The sequence below is a fragment of the Lonchura striata genome, chromosome 3, assembly GCF_046129695.1.
Source record: "Lonchura striata isolate bLonStr1 chromosome 3, bLonStr1.mat, whole genome shotgun sequence".
Lineage (NCBI taxonomy): Eukaryota > Metazoa > Chordata > Aves > Passeriformes > Estrildidae > Lonchura > Lonchura striata.
Window position 1 is genome coordinate 62,166,748 of NC_134605.1, and position 12,135 is coordinate 62,178,882.

The window sequence follows — 12,135 nt, forward strand, 5'->3', positions numbered from 1 at the left end:
TACAGTCCCTTTGGAGCAAGAGAAATTTAACTTGCCCCCTGCCATACACCAAATAAAGTTTCTAAAATGGCACCTCTGCCTTGCTGACTACACACTTTTCTTTTTTAATTGTACATGTGAATCCCTGAGAAACTTCACTCCGAGTTCAGGATAAACTCATGTTTCCTCTGCTTGCCAGAAGAAAATGAAAAGTAAAGCCCCATCAATTTTATTGCTCATAATTGTGGATAAAATGCAATATATTTGGCTCATATAAATTTGCTAGCAAATTATATTCAATAAAACCCTGGTGAGCAATTTAAAAGCATAAATCCCCCCATGCTGAAAAAAAGCTCATAAATTATACAAGAAAAAGGAGTGATTTAATCAAAGAGCCAAGATCTGCCCATGGAATGTTTCAATAGTACTGGATTTATAGTTTTCTGGGAGACAATTTATGATCCCTAATTTTCTGCAATAAAAAGCTCAGTGGGAATTCTCTGAATGAAATATCTTTTAACAAAGAAATAAATTTTAAAAAAAAATCTAAGAGTGAATGCAGACAATGCCATTCTTGGAGATCTGCCCCTTTCATGTTTCTGCTCCAAAATCAATCATGGAAGACCCTAATAAAGATTGCATAGTGATAAGGGAAGTAAGACCATTAGACTTTAAAATAAATGCATTGCACAGTTGGAGAGGGCATTTTTAGTAATAAATTCAACCATGATGCTTCATAGCAATTATCTTTAATTAAGAATAAAATGATGACACTGGGAACGTTAAACATTTACATAATACACTGGGAGGATTGTGCTATGCAGATAACCTAGAGAGAGAGGCTGTGTGTGAATGGTGTGCACAGGCATGACATGCAGTCACAGCTACATCTACAGAGACATCCACTGACTTCCCCTAGTTTTGGAACTCTGATTCACGACCCTGGTCACATCTAGTGGCAGTGGCTGGAGAGGTTACTGTTCCCACGAGCCATCAGTCACCAGGCAGCAGGGACCAGGGGCCAGAGTACTGATCTGCTGCAAGCCACCAACCAGGGCGCTAAGGGGAAGTGAGAACAAGATTTAACTTAATATGCCACGCTGTGAATTATGACAGCTGAAATGGCATATTAAAAAGAAAAAAAAATCTTCAATCATCTTCTAAAATTCCCACATGAATCACCAATGCTGTGACCAAGAATCCCTGCTTTGGGAATCTGCTACTGGGTGGTGAGAAAGAGAAGATAATGGGGTGATGGATGGATGGATGGATGCTTGCCATAGTAGACCATGGTTGTTTCTCAAGATGTTATTATTCTCATTTTATTTATAAGAAGATAAGGCATATAAAAATGTAAAGACCTGTATGAATGATCAGACAAGACTGACAATACTGCAACCTGAGCACATTATCCTACATGCCAGGTTGAGGCCTGTCTCCCTCTCCACCATACATTATCCGCACATGGACCATGGGTGTCACACAAAGGGATAGGGATACCTACCAGGATAAGTGGGAGCAGTGAAAATACTTACTGCTGAGTACCTACATCACTCAAAATCTTTTGCTGTGCTAGAGTTCCAGATTTTCAGAAATAGAAGAAGGGTGAAGGTGCTGTTCAAGTAGATTTCCCATGTATATCCTTTGGATTTTCCCTATTTTTCCTGTGTGAGGGGTCTTACTAAGCTTTCAACTTCCATGGCAAAAATACAGATGTGGGCAGTTAGGGGCTGGTTCAATGCTTACACAAATCTGTAGATGAAAGGACTCTTGCCTTTGATAAGTATTAGACTGAGCCGTTGTCTAAAGCCATGTAATACAAATGAAAAGAAAATGCTCAAAAACATTTTGTTTTGACAGCAAACAATGGACAGAAAAGACCAGAGAAGATATTTGATTGATCAGTCTTTTTCTCATTGAGTTTTATGATAAAATAAAACAATAATTGTTGAAAATAATCTTAGTTCAACTACCTCTTTCTTATATAGCCCAGCAGATTTAATTGACTGCAACAAGGAAGAAGATTTTTCAAGTGTAAAAAAAAACATTGTAGCTTTGGAGATGTACCAGCTAAGAGTGCTGAGGCAGAACAGCTGGCTGAGGGGAAGGAAGTGTGTCTTTGGAAAGGTAATTTGTAAGTAATAAGCATGCAAGATTTGCTATCTGTCATCTCTCCCTGCTCCAAAATGGTTCACAAGCACCGGGCATTTTGTCCATGTCTGTCTGGCAGGACCCAGGAGTTCCTAACTCCTCTGCCCAGGTATTCATGACAGCTATTCCACTGCTATGTTGAGAGCAGACCCAGCTACAGACTACTCTCCATCCCATGTGGTGGGAGCCCTGACTTGTGGCACAGGAGGTGACTGCAAAGTGCCCTTGCTGCTCCCTTGATGGGAACAGAGAGTGTGTGCCTGGAGATAACTCACCCTGCACTCCCACAGCATTTGTGGCTGAAGCAGACCAGGGGAAGGCATTCATCAACATCTCATTCAATGTCCCCTAAGGAAAAAAATACAGGCTGCAGTTCGATCATTCACTGCTCTTACAGAGTTGGGGTTTTATTTAGTGGGTTTTTTGTTCTGTTTTTTTTTGTTTGGTTTTTTTTTTTTTTCAGAAAATTTGGACTGTATTTCTAATTGATCAAGAATGCAAAATTAAACTTTTTTTTTTAGCTATTCTGGTTATCCACAGATTTTCCAGTAAATACATCTATATTATTTTCATCCACTATTGATACCAGAATGTATACATGTAGCCATATATTAATATGTCTACTTGGCATCCCAGTGTGCCAAAAAAATTAGCATTTTCTTATGCAGACAGTGGTATCTGGCTTCCCTACCAAATAGCAATAAAAATTATTTGACATAAGCAGAAACATCCCTACGAAACAATTTCCCACAAAATTAAGGTACTCAAAACTAAAGTTTTGTGATCAATTCAGTCAGCTGTCTAAATTTTAGAGACAAGTCTAATATTTTTTACATGTCTTGGAGATAATTCTAGCATTTCAGTAAATGAGACATAACTGATACTACAGTGACTGCGTGTGTCCTCAGAAGTACATCAACCAGTTGCCCTGGGCACGAGCTGTTTCTCCTTAGGAACAGATATTCCTGAACTGGCCCTTTAAACACGCCTTCTGTGAATTTGTCCAGGACTTTGACACATCTTGGGAAAAAAAAATCCAAACATCTTTATCTTGAACCATAGAATAGATCAAAAGCAACCCTCCAGATTTTTACTTGATCCCACATGGAAACTCAGGTCAATCGACACGGCAATTATTCGTGCCATTGTGCAGCCTCACTGCATCAGTACAGGCTGCCAATGATCCATAAAAATAAAAACAGGATTTTTGAACAATCTACCCCTTATTAGTGCCTAAAAGAGCAGAGTTGGATCCCCAGAAGTGGTTACATTCAGAGAAATGAAGGAGCCCTGAATGAAAGCTGTCCCTTTACTAAAAAGAGAACCAGGAAAATAAGCTGATTTTGCATATTGAAATGCGTAAGAGGGCATCCAAAATGAGACAAAGCAACTAAAAGACAACTGTACAGCAGGTATAAATAAGCAATTGGAGTTGCAGGACATTCCATATATATAGACTGAAAACAGCCAGAGGTGTCCTGCCTGGGGAGGGGTCCAGCTTGAACAAACAGCCTCACAGGCAGCATATGTAAAACACAGGGTAATGTTTTTCATAGTGTGTCATAGTAAAGTGAGAGTAATAAACATCCCAGAAACAAAGCTGGAAGAGATCTCAAGCAGCCATTTATTCCATAAGGCAGGCTAAGTACAGCTGAGAGTATATGTTGAATTTGTTCTTAAAAATCTCTAATAAAGGTCAAGCCAATCTCTAATAAAGGTCAAGGATATGGTAAGGGGTATAAGGTAATGAATTAATTCAAAACACACTACCAGCCTTCCAAATGGCTGGTTTCCTCAAGCTCACCTACATATCATCTGCAAAGATGCTTTATTGAAGCAATAAACTGTATTTCTATTATCAGTTAAAAAGAGAAGTACTGGTTGTTGGGATCAGATGCCCAGTGCTAAAGCTGGTGCCTTTGTTTTGTCCAGAATAGTCAGAAGAGGATAAGCAAGAACTGGGAAGTGGCCCCTTTGAAAAAGAAATCCACTGTTAATGACACAAATATCTCAGTACATCAATGGCTTGGCAGCTGGATCCTGATGGCTTTTCAGTGTATTCAGAAACTTCACAAAATCACAGACCATGAAACTGATTAGAAACAAATTATGATCCTGAAGTTACATCATTCATATTTAATGCAAAAGTTATTTTTGTTTGTTATTGCTCCTGGAAGCCCACAGCATAGAAGGCTCTTCCCAAATTTTGTGAAGGTGTGATTCAAGACCCAAATGCAATACAATAAGGATTCAGCAGCACCCAATCACTTGGGCTTAAGAGAGAAAAATTATTAAAATGAAAGGAAAGTTCAACAGTAAAAACAGGTGCTTGCCAAATAAGTGAGCCAGGGACCTCTGGCCTAACTTACTCCTTTCTCCACCTCATTTCAGACATAAAAAAGCTAAAAATGGCTGAAAAGAAAAGCAGAGCAAGAAAGGACTGTGTGTTTTACTAAGGGTCAGTTCTAGGATACACCTGGGAATTAATCAATAGAACAAAAGAGAAAAAATACCTGGAAGTAGTGCATTAACCTTCCTATGTGTTGGCTGAAGCAGTCAGATAGCCCATGGTGATTCTGGGCTACAGTGAGATAAATCAGTGCTGATGTTCATGCCAAACCACAGATACCACACTCAATTTGTTAGGGAATAACCCCAGGTCTTTCCAGCAAAATATTCACTCCATCCATATCCTGTCAGTGAGCAATATGGAAAAATTTCCCTCTAATGGGTGAGTGCTGTGCCTTAAAACAAGCCTGGGAAACCATAGCTTGTACTTCGTGCATGAAAGTACTGGACAATTAGAAACTCAGCTGAACCATGCAGATTGTCTGCTGATGAGGGTAGACGCTTATTAAAAAAGTGTGGAGGAATTTATTCTTTGAAGTTTACAGCTGTTGCCATTTCAACCACAAGGCCAAGTTTACATCCATGACAGACAAAGAACACAGCACAGAAAAAAAGAAATACAGCTTGATAATTGCATGATGATTTTACACCTTTCTGAGGGAGGCTTTTTTCCTTTCTATTTCAGTGGCTTTATCCATGCAAGAACTTTTTATTTTTCTGTATCCTAGGAAGATGAAGTCTGTTCGTCCCCAAGATGAGGTAGCTGGGACAGAAAGGACTTGTCTTTCTTGGAACTGTTCTTGTCCCCTCTAGGTCAGAGGCCAGGTTGTTTTCAGCCTGACTGGGATTGCTATTCTCTCCATAATGCCTTCCTGTCTCCACATTCCCCATAAAACTATCTCCACAAAAAAAGGGACCACCCTCCCAGAAGGAAGCAAGGATGGGATTCAACTAAAGATGAAGAGCACATTAGTCTCCATGTGCATTTTCTTTTTTCAGTTACCTGTTAAGATCCAGCTAAGAGTCTGGAGATGTGTTTTTCTCCTTACCTGGATAAAATGGTTACACTCTTTGGTCACTGCAATGACACTTGGACGTCATCTGTCTAATAGAGTCCATTGGATAAATGAAGACAATCTTCCACTACCTTTGTGGTATACCCTTGATTAAACTGAGCTGCTGCCTGTTCATACTCGACCTCGGAGCTGGGTGATCTCTTCACTGTTATTCCAAAATCAATGAAACAAGATAAAACCAGCCATGACCAAACCTTAGTGTTGCCACATGGCCTCAGTTCAAATCTTCATAATAAAACCTTTTAGGAGACATCCCTGAAGTTGTAGTTTGCTTAGTCTGACCAGAAGAGCACAGGTGTCAGGGCAGGTGTCATTCTACGTTCATGGTGCTGCATCACAGGTTGATGTCCTGGGGTCATGTGCATTTGTGATGGACAAGGAGCCTCCTGTTGGCCTATTTAGCTGGGTAGTGTATGGGGTGATAGGCACAGAGCTATCCCACAATAATTTTAACAGTATGCACTGGCCTAATAACTGTTTATTGCACAAATATTTGGGTTATGCTTAATAGCATACTGTAAGGAAAACAATCAGAAAGGAAGAAAAATGGCTTGAACTCAGCCAGCCCTGCAGTTAACACATGACAATGGGAAAGTCATGGGCTCCCAGGAGTCTGGTTCCAAAAGTCTGACAAGCGAGAAGCACAAATGAACTCTGGCTGCATCAGCAGGACTCTCTTTTCAGAGCCAAGGAGATCTTGGGGAGCTGTTCAGGGGCACCAGACCAAGACACAGGCACTCGCTGTAGTGTCTGTAGAAGCAGAGATCTGCCTCAGTTGCCAAAGGGGCAGAGCTATGGATAATTTGGAGGATGGGGAAGAACTGCTTGTTTTGTAAATGCTTTTTGGAAAGGAAACAATACTATAGTTTTGAGAGAGTGGTTTTGACATTTTGTGGGCATGATTTGTCACACTGTCCTTGAGGAAAAGTCCACAAGCATCCAAACATGGCTTTTGGTGAAACCTTTCCTCCCTGTATTACAATCCGTGGCAACTCAAGGAAAGTTGAGACCCAGACTCTTGAAATGTACCCCAGATGGCCAAGGTGAGGCCAAGATCCCATTTCAAGAAAAAAACTCTGCTGAAACTATGGATGTGAACTCCACAGTTTAGACTCTAGCAGTTGTCTCCACCCTATGTCTCATGCCAACGAGAGTATCAGACAGTACCTGGTGTCTGAGCCAACCTGTCCTTTTCTCTTGTGGGCTTTGTGGCCCATCAGATACCAGAGGGGCAGAAGTGCTGCCAGTCCTGCTGTCTGAGGGTTTGAATAGACACAATGGGGCAGCTTTTGCCACCTGGAAAAAGCACTGCCTTTTGGTGCTGAAAATGGTAATGCTCTTTGCCAGGCCTAGTATCCTCTGCTTTTCTGCAAATACATAAACTGGGCTTGTTTAAGTCACCTAAACTGACACTTATCCTATCAGCATATTAGTGATTTTGCATTACATTGCAATAGAGTATGTGCCAGGTCTGCTCAGCTCCTGTCTTCCAGTTCCAGGGCAGTAACAAGTACTTATGCATGCCCTGCTCATGATCATGTGAGCCATGTCTGCACTGCATTGCCTTGTCCATGTTGCCTTTCAAAACCAGCAGTTCTTGTCTTCCAAAAAACAAACTGCTAGTTTAGATGAAATTTCATCAAGGCTTCTGTGGGCATTATAGCTGTGCACCAGTAAGAGAGGACAGAGGCTGGACAACAGCAAAGAGTCACTGGCTTATGTATAAGAGGATAAGTGACTGCTAGGTCATATTTAATTTCCCCTTTCCACACAGACCATAATTCTGTCTAACCAGAAGAATACACTGCATGATAGGGAAAACAGGCAGACCACAAACTAAGTATACACCACATGTTAAGTAAGCAGATGTCACAGGAAGGAAAATGCAATATAAAGGTAGGTGCTAAAAACCTTGAACTGACATCTCCTCTTCTTTATTTCTGTCTAAAATTTTCCTTTAATACCTGATATCATGATCCCATTTTAATTCTTTCCAGGAAAGTGGTGATAGCTTCTATCTGCAATTCTCTTACAGACATTTTTCTCCTGTTCTGAAAAACAGGTACCTTCTTGTTACAGTTGAATTAATCTTCGATTGATGATTTCTCACCAATCCACCAGCAACACTGTGGAGTTACTTTAGAGAAGGTCATATATGATCATAAAATGTCATTTAACTAAAGAAAGAATCAGCAGCACAAACAAGATGTTTGTGAATCTTAGATAGCCTGAGCAGCACCTTGTCCCTTAGCAGGGACCAAGTCTCAAAAAGCACTACTAACAAAGGAAGAATTGGCCCACAAGAGCATCAATCTTTCTTCTTCTGTCTACAATCTCTCATGGAAACTACAGCTTAAAATCTCAGCAGAGAGCTGGATGTCGAGTACCTCATGCTTTGGAAGCACAACTTGAGAAATATTACGGGGGTCCAGTTTTAAGGAGTCCTCTCAAAAACCAGTCTTTGTTTTGGACATCATAAGCTGTTCAGCACCACCAGTCAAATGCTAAGATCTTGGGTAGAAAGTACATCTTGCCATAAGCAGCATGCATCTCTTCACAACAGGAACCCAGTCTGCTATTTGTAATGCTTGGCATCCTAACCTCAAGTAAATACACCACATAATCTAGAGGATATGTCTCTGAGCATGCTTACATGGTAATAATGATGTTAAATAGAATGGCTTTATGATTTATTGTACCTTGTGAAATAAAGCAAAGCCAATCTCTTCCCACCACGAGAAGTACCAGCAGAGTAGAAAATGGAAACAAGAAAAAATGAAATACCACCCAGGCCTGGTTTAAACATGCAAACTTTCTAATAAAATATCAGAAACAGATGCTGCTAAAGATGAGTGATAATTAAAGAAGATAAATTAAAGAAATGTTTTTCCAGGGAATGACTGTACTACACACAAATTGTTTCAGCATGGGAAAAATATAATAAAATTACTGCTGCTGCCTGTTTTCAGAAGTTTCCATTAATAAGTCAAGGCAGGTTCCTGCTAAATTCCCTTATATCCAGGCTCCCTCTTTGCCTCTGTTGGTTTAATCTCAATGTGGTTTAGCAGAGTGAGCAGAGGACTGAGCGCCAGGAATTCGGTTCTAACACTGACTCACTGTGTGGGCTCCCTTATGTCATGCTCGGGGCAGGTCAGGCCTGGAAAGCACATCTCTAAAAATGGTCCTGAGGGGTCCAAAGCCTGACAATCTGCCCACTCTTGTGTCAGATGTGCACAGTTCACCAAATGTTCTCCCCTGACCGTCAGTCCAGCAGACTGATCTCAGGCTAAGCTGGTGTAATGTGATTTTTTTCAGTCTGGTGTCTCATCACAAGAAATAAGTACACTGGGAGCCAAGTTATGCAGACACCTGTGCAAACTCACGGCAGGAAACACGGCTGGAGCACTGCAGATGAAGGGCGGATTCAGCAGACCCACTAAGACCACCCTGGAGCTTTATATGCCTGTGTATAAACTCATCTTAGTCCGGGTTGTTGTTAAGCTTCATCTTAGCCAAACACAAGATGGTGTTTAAGCCCCTCAAAGACTTTTAATTTCTTTAGATTTCTCACACGCAGAAAAGCATCCATCGAATTGCCAAAGGCAATTTTGTAGCAAATAATATAATGTGCTGCATCAGTAGAGGAAAAGAATAAAATAAACCCATGTAGATACATGGCCTAGTTCCCTTTTAACCACATGCTCCCCAGGCTCATAACCTCTGCAAAAGCCTATGAGGAGTAATGTGGTTTGCAGTGTAAGGTCAACAAATCGGGCGTGCTGGGGCTGAGCGAGGGCTCAGACACCAGATCGGCTTCCCCGCCGTGCGGAGCTGCCGGCGGCCCCGCGGGCGCGGCCGGGCCGGGCTCGGCCGGGCTGCACCCCGCTCCAGCCGGGGCTGCACCCCGCTCCAGCCGGGGCTGAACCCCGCTCCAGCCGGGGCTGCACCCCGCTCCAGCGGGGACTGAACCCCGCTCCAGCCGGGGCTGTATCCCCCGCTCCAGCGGGGACTGAACCCCTGCTCCAGCGGGGGCTGAACCCCGCTCCAGCCGGGGCTGTATCCCCCGCTCCAGCGGGGACTGAACCCCGCTCCAGCCGGGGCTGTATCCCCCGCTCCAGCGGGGACTGAACCCCGCTCCAGCCGGGGCTGTATCCCCCGCTTCAGCCGGGGCTGAACCCCACTCTAGCCGGGGCTGTATCCCCCGCTCCAGCGGGGACTGAACCCCGCTCCAGCCGGGGCTGTATCCCCCGCTCCAGCGGGGACTGAACCCCGCTCCAGCCGGGGCTGTATCCCCCGCTTCAGCCGGGGCTGAACCCCACTCTAGCCGGGGCTGCGTCACCGCTCCCAGCCGGGGCTGTATCCCCCGCTCCAGCCGGGGCTGTATCCCCCGCTCCAGCCGGGGCTGTATCCCCCGCTTCAGCCGGGGCTGTATCCCCCACTCCAGCCGGGGCTGTATCCCCCACTCCAGCCGGGGCTGAACCCCGCTCTAGCCGGGGCTGAACCCCGCTCTAGCCGGGGCTGCACCCCGCTCCAGCCGCAGGCCCGCAGCACCGGCACTGCCTGTGGCGGCCGCATCCCCTGCCGCAAGCCAGGGCAAGGCGGCTGCGAGCCTCGGCTGCCGACGGGAAAGCAGCGGGAGCTTCCTGCAGGACCCCGCGCCCGCAGCTCGTTCTCCCGGTAGCGGAGTCAAATGGAATGGATGAACGCGCAAGGAGTCGGGAACAGGGACAGGCCTCCACAGCACGCAAGCTCCGAGCTATTTGCAGATGTTTCAGCTCAGTCTGGGGAATTTACACTCGACCTGAGGCTCTGTGCAAGTTAATCTGCGCACGGCCGGTCCGCCGACCCCAGCCCAGCCACGCCGGTGGCGAGGCCGGCCGCTCTCTGCGCCTTTTCCTCCCCAGCTCCTGCGAGCCACAAGGGGACAAGGCACGGATGACAGCAGCTAGGGCTAACTCCAAAACAGTGACAGCTTGCTCTGCCAGTCAGACTCAGAAGAGCAGTGTTGTCCACACTCTCACTTGATCCTTTAAAAAATGCATTTATTAAGACCCTTTAGTCCCTGCAGACCACTGAACTTGAAATAAGAAATACTGGTTACACGGCTCATAGGGAGATTGGTGATTTCGCCTTGATCTCTGTTTCAGTCCTTATGCAACCAGTGCTGCAGGGCACCTGCCCCCAAAACACACTTCTCACCTGTTGGACAGATAGACTTCCCTGGAGGTAATGGTTAAAAAAATTTCAGTGGAGATTTATCAGACAGAAAATTCAGTGGAGAGAAGAGGAGACAAGAGAAGATGAGAGCAGATGAGAGGAAGAGAAGAAAAAAAAAGTAAAAGAAAGAAAAGAAAAAATGAGAAAAGAGGAGAGGGAGAGGAGAGGAGAGGAGAGAGAGGAGAGGAGAGGAGAGGAGAGGAGAGGAGAGGAGAGGAGAGGAGAGGAGAGGAGAGGAGAGGAGAGGAGAGGAGAGGAGAGGAGAGGAGAGGAGAGGAGAGGAGAGGAGAGGAGAGGAGAGGAGAGGAGAGGAGAGGAGAGGAGAGGAGAGGAGAGGAGAGGAGAGGAGAGGAGAGGAGAGGAGAGGAGAGGAGAGGAGAGGAGAGGAGAGGAGAGGAGAGGAGAGGAGAGGAGAGGAGAGGAGAGGAGAGGAGAGGAGAGGAGAGGAGAGGAGAGGAGAGGAGAGGAGAGGAGAGGAGAGGAGAGGAGAGGAGAGGAGAGGAGAGGAGTCATGAATCTGGGTGTGTAATTTATATATGAGGGAAAGTTTAAACCAGTGTGATTGGCAAGAATACAATGTTACTAAAAGCCACAGACATGCTAATTGGTGAGTCATTTAAGTAAAACCTATTGATCTTGTAGGTTTGCCAATTTTCAATTTTCACTTTTGCTTGAAAACAGCTCAGAAAATAAGACTTAACCAGAAACTCATGATCAGTGACATTTTCATCCAATTTTTTAGCAAATATAACTCATCTATCTTGAGGGGTGTTTTTGTTTGACCATGGGAGCAGTCACAGAGCTTCCTGCATTGGCTGGAGTCACACACTCAGAGAAGACCACGTCCTATGTGCTTTCCATATTCCCATTACTTCCATATTTCCATTGCAGCTGCAAACCAAGATATTCTCAACTGTGATGTTCACTGCCAGCAAACAGTCTTAGGTGTATGACAAATAACCACTATAGGCCTGTGGCACCTCAGCCATGCCACTGCAGAGGTGGGGGATGCCAAAAGTCAAGCTTGGCTCAGCTCAGTTTTCTGCAGCCATGCCCAGTACAGGAGCTCTGAGCTGCTCAGAAATTTGACTGACATTGTCAGCACGAAGAGAGTAAAGGAATGTGACTGACGTCTTGTGGTTCAAAGATGAATGTAGTTTGACAATTCATGTAAAGGAACAAAAAAAAAAAAAAAAAAAAGCTTTTATCCCATTAATCCCTTCATCCTTTACTATTTGAGCTGAATCTAATGTAAATTTGGTAGAGTGGCTAAAGCCGGTATTCCTGAACATCAACCTTGCTCTTCTGCCACAGGTTAGGAAAGTTTTTTCCACCTTGAAAGAAGCACCATCATCTGTTGAGT